Below are 13,762 nucleotides of genomic sequence, written 5' to 3' on the forward strand. Positions count from 1 at the left end.
CAATTAATGGGGATTTTATCTTGTTTAATGCCATAATCTTCTAATTGTTGTTTAATCCACAAGATTTGAGCACAACAACTCCCGGCTGCAACATATTCAGCTTCTGCAGTGGATAATGCAACCGAGTTTTGTTTCTTGCTAAACCATGAGATTAGGTTTTCTCCTAGAAATTGACAAGACCCGCTGGTACTTTTTCTATCAAGCTTACATCCAGCGAAGTCTGAATCTGTGTACCCTATTAAGTTTAGGCTAGATTCTTTAGAGTACCACAGCCCTATGTTCTTAGTTCCTATTAAGTATTTAAAGATTCTCTTAACTGCAGCTAGGTGTGATTCTTTAGGATTAGCCTGATATCTAGCACACATGCACACACTAAACATAATATCAGGCCTACTTGCAGTAAGATACAGTAAAGAACCTATCATACCTCTATAAAGTTTTTGATCTACAGATTTACCTGATTCATCTTGGTCTAACTTACATGATGAGCTCATGGGGGTGCTGATTGACTTGTTTCCCTCCATATCAAACTTCTTGAGCATCTCCTTGATATATTTGGCTTGATTGATGAAGATGCCTCCTTCAGATTGTTTGATTTGAAGCCCGAGGAAGTAGTTCAGCTCTCCCATCATGCTCATCTCAAACTCACTCTGCATCAAATCAGCAAATTCCTTGCAGAGGCGATTGTTAGTAGCACCGAAAATGATATCATCAACATAAATCTGTACTAATAACATATCCTTATTTTTCTTTTTCAGAAATAATGTTGTATCTACATTTCCCCTAGAGAATTCATGTTCTAATAGAAATTTACTAAGTCTCTCATACCATGCTCTAGGTGCTTGTTTTAGTCCATAAAGTGCTTTGTTCAGTTTATACACATGATTGGGGTATTGATGATTTTCAAAACCAGGAGGTTGTTCCACATATACCTCCTCATTAATAAACCCATTTAGAAAAGCACTTTTTACATCCATTTGATATAGCTTGAAGTCCTTAGAGCATGCATATACTAATAATAGTCTAATAGCCTCAAGTCTAGCTACGGGAGCAAAGGTTTCATCAAAGTCTATACCTTCTTCTTGATTATAACCCTTTGCTACTAGCTAGCCTTATTCCTTATAACAATTCCATTTTCATCTAGCTTATTTTTATATATCCATTTTGTACCTATAATTGGATATTCAGAAGGTCTCTCTACTAGATCCCACACTTTGTTTCTAGTAAATTGGTTTAGTTCTTCTTGCATTGCATTTATCCAATTTACATCATTTTCGGCTTCTTCTATACGTTTGGGCTCAAAGTGTGAAACAAAAGCTAGATGGTTATTCAAATTTCTAAGGGATGCTCTGGTCCTAACGGGTTGGGATGGATCATCTAGAATTAGTTCCTTAGGATGCCCATGAGCATACCTCCAAGCTTTAGTTAGCCCATGATCCACTATAGGCTCTTGGTTTGATGATTCTCCTTCAATCAACTTTTGATTATCATCTTGTAATCCCATCTCATCTATCTTTTCTTCAAGTATTTCAATATCATCATCAAAATTAACCTTCTTACTAGATGAGATGTCACTAGAGTCATAAAAAACAACATGTATAGATTCTTCTATAACTAGGGTTCTTTTATTAAAGATTCTATAGGCTTTACTAGTTGTAGAATAACCTAGGAATATTCCTTCATCAGATTTTGGATCAAATTTCCCTAGTTTATCTTTCCCATTATTATGTACAAAACACCTACATCCGAAAACATGAAAATAGTTAACCTTTGGTTTTCTGTTTTTCCACAGTTCATATGGTGTTTTCTTTATGATGGGTCTTAATAGAACTCTATTTAATACATGGCAAGAAGTATTAATGGCTTCTCCCCAAAAGTACTTAGGGAGGTTACTTTCACATAACATCGTTCTAGCCATTTCCTCTAGGGTTCTATTTTTCCTTTCCACAACTCCATTTTGTTGTGGTGTCCTAGGTGCTGAGAAATTATGGGTTATCCCCTTTTTACTACAAAATTCATCAAATAATTGATTTTCGAATTCGGTACCATGGTCACTTCTAATAGCTATAACTGAGGACTCTCTAGCATTTGTTACTTCCTTATGGAACTTCTTAAACATAGAAAATGCTTGATCCTTATGCACTAGAAACATGACCCATGTGTACCTAGAGTAATCATCTACTATAACTAGACCATATTTATTTCCACCTAGGCTTGTTGTTCTAGTTGGACCAAATAGGTCCATGTGTAGTAATTCTAGAGGCCTAGAAGTAGAGACACATTTTATGGATTTAAAAGAGTTTCTAGATTGTTTGCCAAATTGACATGCTTCACATATTTTGTTCTTTTCAAATTTTAATTTTGGCAAACCTATCACGGAGTCTCTTTTAACTAGTTTAGTTATTGTGTCCATGCTTGCATGACCTAACTTACGGTGCCATAACCAACTAGCATCATTTTCTTTAGTTTCATTAACAACTAAACATTGGTTATGTTTTGTAAGGTCTTCTAGATCTACCACATATACATTTCCACGTCTCATCCCTTTAAAAACTAAACTATTATCATTAGGATTTGTTATAATACATAGTGATGGTTTAAACATAACATCATATCCTTTATCACATAATTGACTAATGCTTAACAAGTTATGCTTAAGACCATCAACATATCTAACATTATCTATAAAGGTAGAAGGGGTGATTTGAACTTTACCAATACCAATGATGTGACCTTGGTTGTTGTCTCCAAAAGTCACAGCACCTCCCTTCTTAGCTTCAAGGGTGAAAAATTGATCTTTATCACCCGTCATGTGCCTTGAACAGCCACTATCCAAATACCAGCAGTTTTTGTTGACTTTGGCTGCAAGACACTCCTACACAAGCAAATCATGTCATCTTAGGTACCCAAGTTTTCTTGGGTCCTTCATGGTTAGTCAAGTTGGTTCCTTTTGGAACCCATACCCTTTTATTTTTTCTTTTAGTTTTACTTTTTCTAAAATTACATGCATTTGCTTTATGTCCTACTATTCCACAACAAAAGCAAGTTATTTTCTTAATTTTAGTTTCCCCAGCTTTAACAAAGAAGTTACTAAGAAGTTTTTGCTTATTTCTTGGTTTATACCCTAAACCCGCTTTATTAAATACGGCTCGTTGATTATTAAGTATCATGTTTAACTTTTCAGAACTATATGTGAATTTTTCAACTAAGGGTTTGTATTTGTTTAGTTCTTTAGTTAATATCTGATTTTCGGTTTTTAGATCATTTAGCTCTTTAGTTAGATCCTTGTTTAAGACTTGTTTATGGTTTTTGAGATCTGAAAATTCCTTTGTTAGTTTCTCAATATCTTTCGTTAAGGTGTTAGTCTTCTTAATTAGGAGTTGGTTGCTTGTCTTAAGTTCTAGATTTTCTTTGGTGAGATTATCTTTATCCTTAATTAATGAATCATGCTTATGAATATAACTTTGGTTAGTTACTTTTAGTTCTCTGTTTTTAACATTTATATTCTTATACTCAATCATTAATTCATTGAACGCATCATAAAGTTCATCAAATGTAAAATCAAAATGCGTATCGGAAATTACCTCATTTTCGTTGGCCATGAAACAGAAATTGGCCTTCTCTTCTTGTTCTTCATCTGATGATGAAGATGATGCGTCGGAGTCCGATAGGGTGGTGACAAGTGCCTTCTTCTTCTTGTACTTACTCCCCTTCTTCAGTAAGGGGCACTCTGCTCTTATGTGTCCCGGCTTCTTGCACTCGTAACACCCAATCCCCTCATTTTCCCTTTCCTTACCTTTGTCTCTGCGGTAGGAATTTGAGGGACCTCTCCTTTGATGATACGTCTTCTTGTGGTTGATAAACATCTTGAACTTGCGCACAAGAAGTGCCTCACCACCATCTTCCTCATCTTCTTCCTCTTCACTGCTACTGCTGCAAGACAGGTCCTTGTTAGAAGAAGTAGATTTTAAAGCTATTACCTTTTTCTTATGGGAGGACTCTTCCTCGTTGTGTTGTTTCATGGTAAGCTCATGCGTCATCAGGGATCCAAGGAGCTCTTCAAGTTGAAGCTTGTTCAAGTCTTTAGCTTCTTGGATCGCCGTCACCTTGGCTTCCCACGACCTTGGTAGACACCGAAGGATTTTCCTGACAAGTTCACTGTTAGTATAGTTCTTGCCAAGGCTTTTTAGGCCATTGACAATATCAGTAAACCTAGTGAACATGCTTGTGATTGTTTCATTTGAATCCATTTTAAATAGTTCATATTTATGAACCAAGATGTTTATTTTGGATTCCTTGACTTGATTCGTGCCCTCATGGGTCACTTCAAGTCTGTCCCAAATTTCTTTTGCAGAATTACAAGTTGAAACTCTATTGAATTCATTACGGTCTAAGGCACAATAAAACACATTCATTGCTTTAGAGTTTAGTTGTGCCTTCCTCATGTCATGTTCATCCCAATCCGTTTCTAGTTTGGGTACCTTAACACCCTCTACATATGTGGATGGGATGTATGGGCCATTCACTACAATGGTCCACATCTCATAGTCTTGGACTTGGACGAATATTCTCATCCTAGCCTTCCAGTATGAGTAGTCGGATCCATTGAAGAAAGGAGGTCTTTGGGTGGACTGACCCTCAATGTGAGAAGATCCAAATGGGGTTGTCATTTTGATCTTTTAACTCTTGAGTGGAAGAGTTTTTGGCTCTGATACCACTTGTTGCCCAGATAGACAACCCAAGAGGGGGGGGTGAATTGGGTTTTAAATTAATTTAGATATTTAAAACTTTAAGGATGATTAATTAAAAACTATTGCAAGTTATTTAATTAATGCTAAGTGCTGTGAGTGATGTGAGAGGAAGAAGAGAAGAGACAATCCAATGCAAACACAGAGTTTTATAGTGGTTCGGAGCTACCCCTTGCTCCTACGTCCACTTCCCAAGTCTCTCTTGGGAATTCACTATAACCCCCTTGGATTACAGCTGGTTGTTTTGCAAGCTCACAACCAAACTTGTTGTTTTACGAGCTCACAACGAACTCGGTCGGTTTTTCCAGGCTCACCGACTAGAACCAACCCCGATTGTTTTTCCGGGCTCACAATCAAACCCTTACACACGTTGGTTTTAACTTGGCTCACCAACCAACCTTAATCCCCTTGATTCAATCCCCCGATTGAACCAAGTAAATACAAGTTATAGAAAGAAAGGAAAATAAGCTTCTCAAAAGCAGATGTAAAACAATATAATCAAAAGAGGAGTTTAGAAGCCCTCAAACGCTTTTAAGTTGAAGTAGAGGAATGGCTTCTTGAACTCCGGTCTCCTCTCGAATGTGTAGTCGACTTGAATGCTGGAGGAGAAGGCTTTTAATTGCTGGAAAGATGTAGGTGGAGCTGTAAATGCAGATCTTCCCTTTTTCGTTGAAGAGCACGTTGCAGAGCTTGAATCCTTGATTAGTTGGAGTGGAATGAATGTTCTCTGCCTTGCTACAGTCTTCTGTGGCTATTTAAGCCAACCCCCACGGAAACTAGCCGTTACACTGCTTTTTCTGCCCGTTCTGCACACTCTGCGCAGCCTGACAATATGACCGTTGGTGGGTTGGAGTCGACTCGCGCGATCAGGAGTCGACTCGGCTGTAGCGGGAGTTGACTCAAGCTTTTTCGGAGTCGACTCGGCAACTGTTCCAAATTTGAATTAAAGTTGCCATCACGACTGGGAGTCGACTCGTCTTGACCCGGAGTCGACTCGCCAACTTCTGGAGCTGACCTGGCAATTTTGGAGTCGGCTCATCCACTAAAGTCCGTGGATCCAATTTTGAATTTTGTCCACTCGAGTCGACTCGACTGTCCTTGGAGTCGACTCGAATCTCAGAGCCCAAACTTTCGATTCTCTGTCTTTTGGCTCATCCAGTCTTGGAGTCGACTCGAACTTCCTTGGAGTCGACTCGGCTCTCAGTTTCCGAAAGTTGGTCTTTTGCCTTTTGACGTGAAGCTTGTCTTGGAGTCGACTCGAGCTGTCTGGGAGTCGACTCGAATCTCAGACTCGAAAACTGCTCTCTGACTTTTCTTTGTGTACCTCTTGGAGTCGACTCTTTCTACCCTGGAGTCGACTCGTTGATCATTGGAGTCGACTCGCGCACTTCAGGAGTCGACTCGTTGACAGGTTCTGAGATGAGGCTTTCTGTTCTTCTTTCTGTTCTCAGTCGGAGTCGACTCGTACTAGTCTGGAGTCGACTCGAGCTCGTGCCAGTGAACTTGATACGCTTGGAGTTGACTCGTGATACTCGGGAGTCGACTCGAGTCTCAGACTTTGGTTCAGCAGACTTCTTAACTTATCCAAAATACTATGAACCAAATCTAGAGACACTTGGACAGGATTTTCACTGAAACACTCAATTGAATTCATTAGTAATCACAAGATATACTCAAATGCTTTGAGCTCATCAAAATCAAATGGGGTTTTAATCAATCACTCCACAGTATCAATTTTGAGCTGGACTAATTTGGTCATGCCACATCATCACACTTATTTTCTACCACATCAACCCTATTTGGTCTCCTTTAATATCCTAATCAGTGGATGTTTTAACATGATATGAGTACTTTCTTTCTAAGATTGTATATCATGTGCCAAAGAGCTAAGATTATTGGCATTACAGCATGCATGATATAGTAGGAGATAAGATTATAGCATGGATACTTTGTATGAATTGCTAATTACTAAGGTTAAGCATGTGCTAAAGAGCAAACTTTCAAACCTTGTACCTTATCTTTCAAAGGGCAAACTTCTAGACCTTTTACGATATCTTTGCCTTCTAGTTAAGATGTTGATGGCCTCAATGATGGTCGTTGGATAGGAATCAAGAGAGAAATCGAGATAGAAGGAGCGAATGGATGCTATAGATAAAGGATGCTAAACAATAATCTTGTTGGACAAGGGTCAGTGGACAACAATCTCGCCATAGAGGGATGTTGGAGTGGATGACGGGTGGGTAGAAGGAGATGGGTGGGTTAGGGAAGTAAGGGATTTTGCCCTTTCCACCAACCCTCATAATCTTGAGGGCACTTCCATCATTTTGCATCGGTGTCATGGACCAAACAAATGGAAGTGCTACATTCACAAAAATTGAAAAAGGTGCTTAAATGAAACTTTATATAGCCAAGGGGGTAAATGTGCAAAAGGGTCAAAGTTGAGTAGGTGTAATTGTACTTTTCTCTTTTATAATTTAGACACCAGCTAATATCTAATATATTTAAACATTTTTATACATACACAACAATATATTTGATTTTCTTTTTGGCAATTCTTCTATGAGTTTACTACTATGGGAAAGCCTAGTAGCTTCACAATGCATTTTATTTTGGGATTGGAACCCAAAGGAAACCCCCTTCTTTAAAGAGATTTTAGTTTTAGATCCTTCAAATTTCAATATTTCAAGAATTTTCAATTTGCATAGCTTTAATTCAGAGGGTAGGTGCTGTGTGGGTACATTAATGCACTTGTTTTTAAGTGTTGATGTTGTTAAAGTGCAATCTTGTTTAAATATTGTAGTGAGCCATGATGTTAAGTTGGCGTCACACTCTCATCTTGGTTGTGAAAATTTGAAATAACACTGGAGTTAATTGTTCTTCTAATTAATTTCTTTTCCTTCTTTAGTTGAAAAAGCTTGTCTTGATGAACCACTTCAAGTTTGAAGGATCTTATTATATGAGAGTAGTTGAACATTTGAATTATTCCTTTAACTTGTTCCTTTTGTAATGATATGCTATACTGACAAACTAACCTTAGTGAAGGAATTGCATTCTCCATTATCAGTATTGCATTCGCCCTTATTAGTTTACACATGTCAAGAGAGATACATTTTGACAATTTGAGCTCAAAGAGTGGAGTCCAAAGTCCATTAGATTTTTGTTAACCTAGAAAATGATCCTTATGAAGACATATATTTTGTTTCTTTGCAGTCATTGTGAAAATTTTCTTATGATTGATTAAATTTTAGGTACTATTTTGTAGATTCAATATAAATTATTTCTTTAGATTTGATTGATGTCTCATTGTGCTATGTTCTTTCTTACAACTAAATATGAATAACTGTAATGTAGGTCATTGTAATATGGTTGTCACGCCCCCGTCCCGAGATCGCGAGTCGGGGGTCGCGCCAACCGCCGCACACCCGTAGGAAACTCTCCCCACGAGCATGCAAGGCATCTTAACCAAATATCTCAATTATAAAAGTCTAAAATAATTTAACTGAATAAATGCAATCTTATTCCATCGACTAACTCGAGTCATAAAGTCTCACAGTTCAAAATACGCAGCGGAACAATAATTTACCAACATGCAGAAACCTAGTTCTTAAAATAACAAACCTTGCAATGTCCAACAATCATAATAAATGTCCAAGATAACATATCAACTTAAATAACCCTAATCTAAGATAACTTATGCCATAGTCCTTCTAGTCGCTTTCCCATTTTGGAACCCTAATAGACTAGTTCTCGGAATCTGTAAAATAATAAGAAATTGTATAATGAACTAGACAACCCAGTAAGTAATGAACACTCTAACTAGACAAATCAAGCAATAATATGTGAAAAATAAATATATACGCAGTTCCAAAGTACAAGTCAAATATTTCTTAAATTTATAAGATTCTTTTCACGGTTTCGAGATTCTTTCACATATTCAATTCATCTTATCGATCCTAGACTATGACCACATGTTCCCTGTGGCAGGGTCATCAACACCAACTAATCTTCTTACGGTGAGTTCCTCAGGACAGTCAATTGCCAACGTATCTGCCCCCATTGGCGGGGTCCTCAACATAGCCAGGTGTGTTAGCATCCCTCATATGCCATGAAAATTTCGAAATAATTTTCAGATTGCAGCGGAAAATCATATGCGGGATCCGTTCATCGCATGAACGTATTTTAAAAACCTTTCGTTTGTAGATAGATTAGAATTAAATTATTTTAAACTATTTTAAAATCATTAAGAAGATCAGATCTTCACTTTGTGCGGGTAGATGGTCTCCGCAAATCTGATTTACGTGGATTTGTAGAAGGTTCGTTGGAAGCCGCACACGCGTCCGGCCTCTACAGGTATCCACACGAGGTAGTGAGTCGATCGAAGCCTTTGGATCTCCCCGGGGTGCTAGCTCCCTTGCAGAGAAGGCTAATGATGGCTGATATCCTCTCCTTTGAATCAACCTTTGATTGCCTTGAGAGGAAGAAGAAGAAGGAGAGATCTAGGAAGAGGAAACAAAGCTCTTTGCAGCCTTTTCTTTTTCTCCTGCGCTGGACCCAAGAAAGAGGAAGAAGAAGGCCACGCCACCCTTTCTTTTTATCCCTTTTCTCTTGCAGCTGAAAGGAGGAAGAAGATGGGAGGTTGCTGCCGTGATCCCTCAAAAAGAACCATAGAGAGGAGGGGCCGTACCCCTCCTCCTTTTCATTTCGTTTGGGATAAGGATGAGCTCCTATTTTTAAGGAGCTCATCTTTATCCTTATAATTAGGCAGCAAGGAGGGGCTTACGCCCCTCCTTTTTCCTTCCACGTACTTCCCAAAGGGAGGGGCGTGGGCCCCTCCCTCTAGTCCATTTAAATCAGGCCCCACTTAATCAAATTAAGTGGGGAGGATTGGGTTCAATACTTGGGTTCAATTCTATTCCAAATAGAATTAGGTGCATGCATTTCCTTTTATTCCAAATCCTAATCCAATTAGGATTTAATTGAACCATGACTCTATTGAACTCTTCAATCCTAATCCAATTAGAAGTCATGAAATTAATTAGATTAAATTTAAAATTAATTAGGACTTAAGAAAATCCTAATTTAATCAGGACTTGTTCAAATTTCAGCCCTAAGACAATTAAGACTTTAGAAATCCTATTCCAAGTAGGACTCTAATTTAATTTGAAATCCTAATCCAATTAGGACTTCATGAATCCCACTCCAAGTGGGACTCATGATCAAGTTCAATTAATTAAATTCAATTAATTAAATTAAATTGCAATCCGATTGCAATTATTCCTTCTTCCAACCACTAACTCTTAGCGGGTTTTTCAATTTATCAATCTAATTGATCATTTGTGATTCCTAATCACATTCAACCATCGGATCGATCAATACCTCTAATGTGTGTGACCCCATAGGTTCTATTCTGACTGGTAGTCAGATATATTGCGATCTCTATCACAATATCATTGAAAACTCCTTTCAATGGGTTGAAACAATTTCAATTCAACTCACCAGGGATTATCGACCATCAAGATGATCCCTGTGAGTCTCACCATCCACCAGTGACACCTAGCAGTATATAGTGGCCACCCAGCAGAATAGAATGATGAACCTCTAGGTGCAGTTATCGTATGATACAGTCCCTCTATCGTGGATCCCTACAGACCGGAGGTCATGGATAACTCGTCAAACCCCGTCGTCTGTCATATGTCTAGATTTATTCGACTTGAGTTCGATAGTAGAAAACTCTTTCTCCACTGTATATTATTGCCCTGGCCAAGGTCTTAGAACTCTGTCTAATAAATCACATAGGATCACTCCTCTTCTATCAAGGTCGATAGATTCCATGTAAGTGCATACCCTACTCCTATAGTGAACCTACTACAGCCAATCTATACAACAAGGACCCATATGACTAGAGACCATGTATATGTGTAGTCAAACTACAATAACCTCACTGTGAGTAGCCGAAGCACCGCAGGTCAAAGGACCAGTCACACTACTGCAACATCAAGTAAGTCACTGACGAGCGGATAGACATCCAAGTGACTTCTTGTCTTGGTCACGCTCAGTACCCTTGTTCTCTAACAAGCACCTGCACTCTCACTTCAGTGTCCCTACACTGTGGACTCGAGTCTCGTCCATCCATAAGAAAAGCGATTTGTGCACTGATCGGATCGATCACCGTCCTCGTGATGATCCATTGATCAAGAGCATTTAGAAATTAATCACCAATGATACATGGCTCAAATTCTCAACTCTTGAGAATATGTATCATCATCTTATTAATTTTTTGGACGATTCATAGACACATAAACAATATGAATGAAAAGATGCCCATTTATTATTCAATAATAATAAAGTCAAGTACAAATTTATGTCCCAGAATAAATAATGTATCTGCCAGATTGGCTTCTAGGGCATACATCTAACAATCTCCCACTTGCACTAAAGCCAATCAGCCATATATCTAAGTCCCATCTTCTCAAGGTGGGCTTCAGTCTTCTGCTGACTTTGCTGTTTAGTGAGCGGATATGCCACATTGTCCGCGGAGTCTACTCTCTGTACCTCGACATATTTCTTCTCGAGATAGTCGCGTATGAGGTGGAAACGCCGCTCTATGTGCTTGGACTTCTGATGAGACCTTGGCTCCTTAGCGAGAGCTATGGTGCCATTATTATCGCAGTAGAGTGTGATGGCATCTGATGGCATTACATCTAGCTCTGCAATGAATTTCTTGAACCAGAAGACTTCCTTTGCAGCTTCAGAGGCGGCGATATACTCAGCTTCCATGGTAGAATCAGCAATGATCGGTTGTTTGGAACTCTTCCAATTTACCGTACCACCATTGCATAAGAACACATATCCAGATGTAGACTTTCTATCATCAATATCAGTCATAAAGTCTGAATCTGTGTATCCTTCTACCTTTAACTCCGATGCTCCTCCAAAGACTAAGAACAAATCTTTAGTTCTTCTTAAGTACTTAAGAATGTTCTTCACAGCTGTCCAGTGCTCTTCGCCTGGATTCGACTGATATCTGCTAGTGACACTCGCAACAAGGGCTATATCAAGTCGTGTACATAGCATGGCATACATGAGGCTTCCTATTGCAGAAGCATAAGGAATCCTGCTAATGCGTTGAATCTCTTCAGATGTGTTGGGGCACATCTTTTTGGAGAGATGAATCCCATGCCTAAGGGGTAATAGACCCCTCTTGGAGTTTTCCATACTGAACCTCTTCAGTACCTCCTCTATGTACATCTTCTGTGATAGGCCAAGCAACCTCTAGATCTATCTCTATAGACCTTAATCCCCAAAATGTAGGATGCTTTCCCAAGGTCTTTCATGGAGAACTCTTTTGACAACCAGACCTTGACCGAGGTTAGCATGGGAACATCATTCCCAATCAAGAGGATGTCATCCACGTACAGTACGAGGAACACGACAGCACTCCCACTAACCTTCTTGTAAACACACGGTTCCTCTTCGTTCTTGATGAAATCAAATGATTTGATTGCATCATTGAAACGAGTATTCCAGCTCCGAGATGCTTGCTTTAGTCCATAGATGGACCTTTGCAGCTTGCAGACCTTGTGATCTCCATCATTGGAAGTGAAACCCAAAGGCTGCTCCATATAGATATCTTCATCAAGATATCCATTTAGGAAAGCAGTTTTCACATCCATCTGCCATATTTCATAATCATGAAATGCTGCAATGGCAAGCAACGTTCGAATGGATTTTAGCATGGCTACAGGTGAAAAAGTCTCCTAATAGTCAATGTCTTCGCGCTGACTATACCCTTTCGCCACTAGCCTTGCTTTATAGGTCTCTACCTTTCCATCCGAACCTATCTTCCTTTTGTAGATCCATTTGCATTCAATAGGTACTATACCTTCTGGTGGATCTACTAAGGTCCAGACTTGGTTGGAATACATGGAGTCTATCTCTGACTTCATGGCTTCCAGCCATTTCTCAGAATCGATATCAGATATCGCCTCGTCGTAGGTATTGGGATCCTATACTTGTTCCCTATCTTCCATGAGGAACATTTCCTCGGTGTCCTCTACTAGTATACCTAAGTATCTATCGGGAGGATGGGAGACCCTACTAGATCTACGAGGTGGAGGAGGTACTATGTGTACTGGCTCTATGTGAATAGGTTCTATAGGATCCATTACTCGTTGCTTTTCAGAGACTTTCTCTTCAAGCTCAATTTTCCTCCCACTGCCTCTATCAAGGATAAACTGTTTTTCCAGGAAGACGGCATGTTGGCTCACAAACACATTGTGATCCTCTGAGATGAAAAAATTGTATCCTAATGACTCTTTAGGATATCCAATGAAACGAGCACTTATGTTCCTAGGCTCTAACTTGTCCGCCTGTAGTCGCTTGACGTGGGCCGGACATCCCCAAATCTTGAGATGACCAAGACTCGGCTTCTTACCATGCCATATATCATACGGTGTGGTAGGAACAGATTTAGAGGGAACTCTATTCAATAAATAAATCGCGGATAATAAGGCATCTCCCCAAAGAAACATAGGTAGATCAGTGAAGCTCATCATGGATCGGACCATATCCAATGGAGTCTGATTCCTCCTTTCTGACACCCCGTTGAGTTGAGGTGTACCCGGAGACGTCCATTGTGAGACTATGCCATTCTCCTTGAGATAGTCCCGGAATTCCCCACTAAGGTATTCTCCTCCTCGATCTGATCGAAAAACCTTAAGGATTTTTCCAGTCTGTTTTTCTACTTCATTTCTGAACTCTTTGAACTTTTCAAAAGACTCAGATTTGTATCTCATAAGATACACATACCCATATCGTGAATAGTCATCAGTAAAGGTAATGAAGTATGAATAACGACCCCTGGCTAGCACATCGAATGGGCCACACACATCAGTGTGTACCAGGGTAAGTATTTTAGTGGTCCTCCCCCATGTCCTACAAAGGGTAATCTAGCCATTTTTCCTTGAAGACAGGACTCACAAACTGGATATGACTCGAAAGTCAATGGGCCAAGA

This window comes from Phoenix dactylifera, unplaced genomic scaffold, assembly GCF_009389715.1.
Source record: "Phoenix dactylifera cultivar Barhee BC4 unplaced genomic scaffold, palm_55x_up_171113_PBpolish2nd_filt_p 000340F, whole genome shotgun sequence".
Classification (NCBI taxonomy): Eukaryota; Viridiplantae; Streptophyta; class Magnoliopsida; order Arecales; family Arecaceae; genus Phoenix; species Phoenix dactylifera.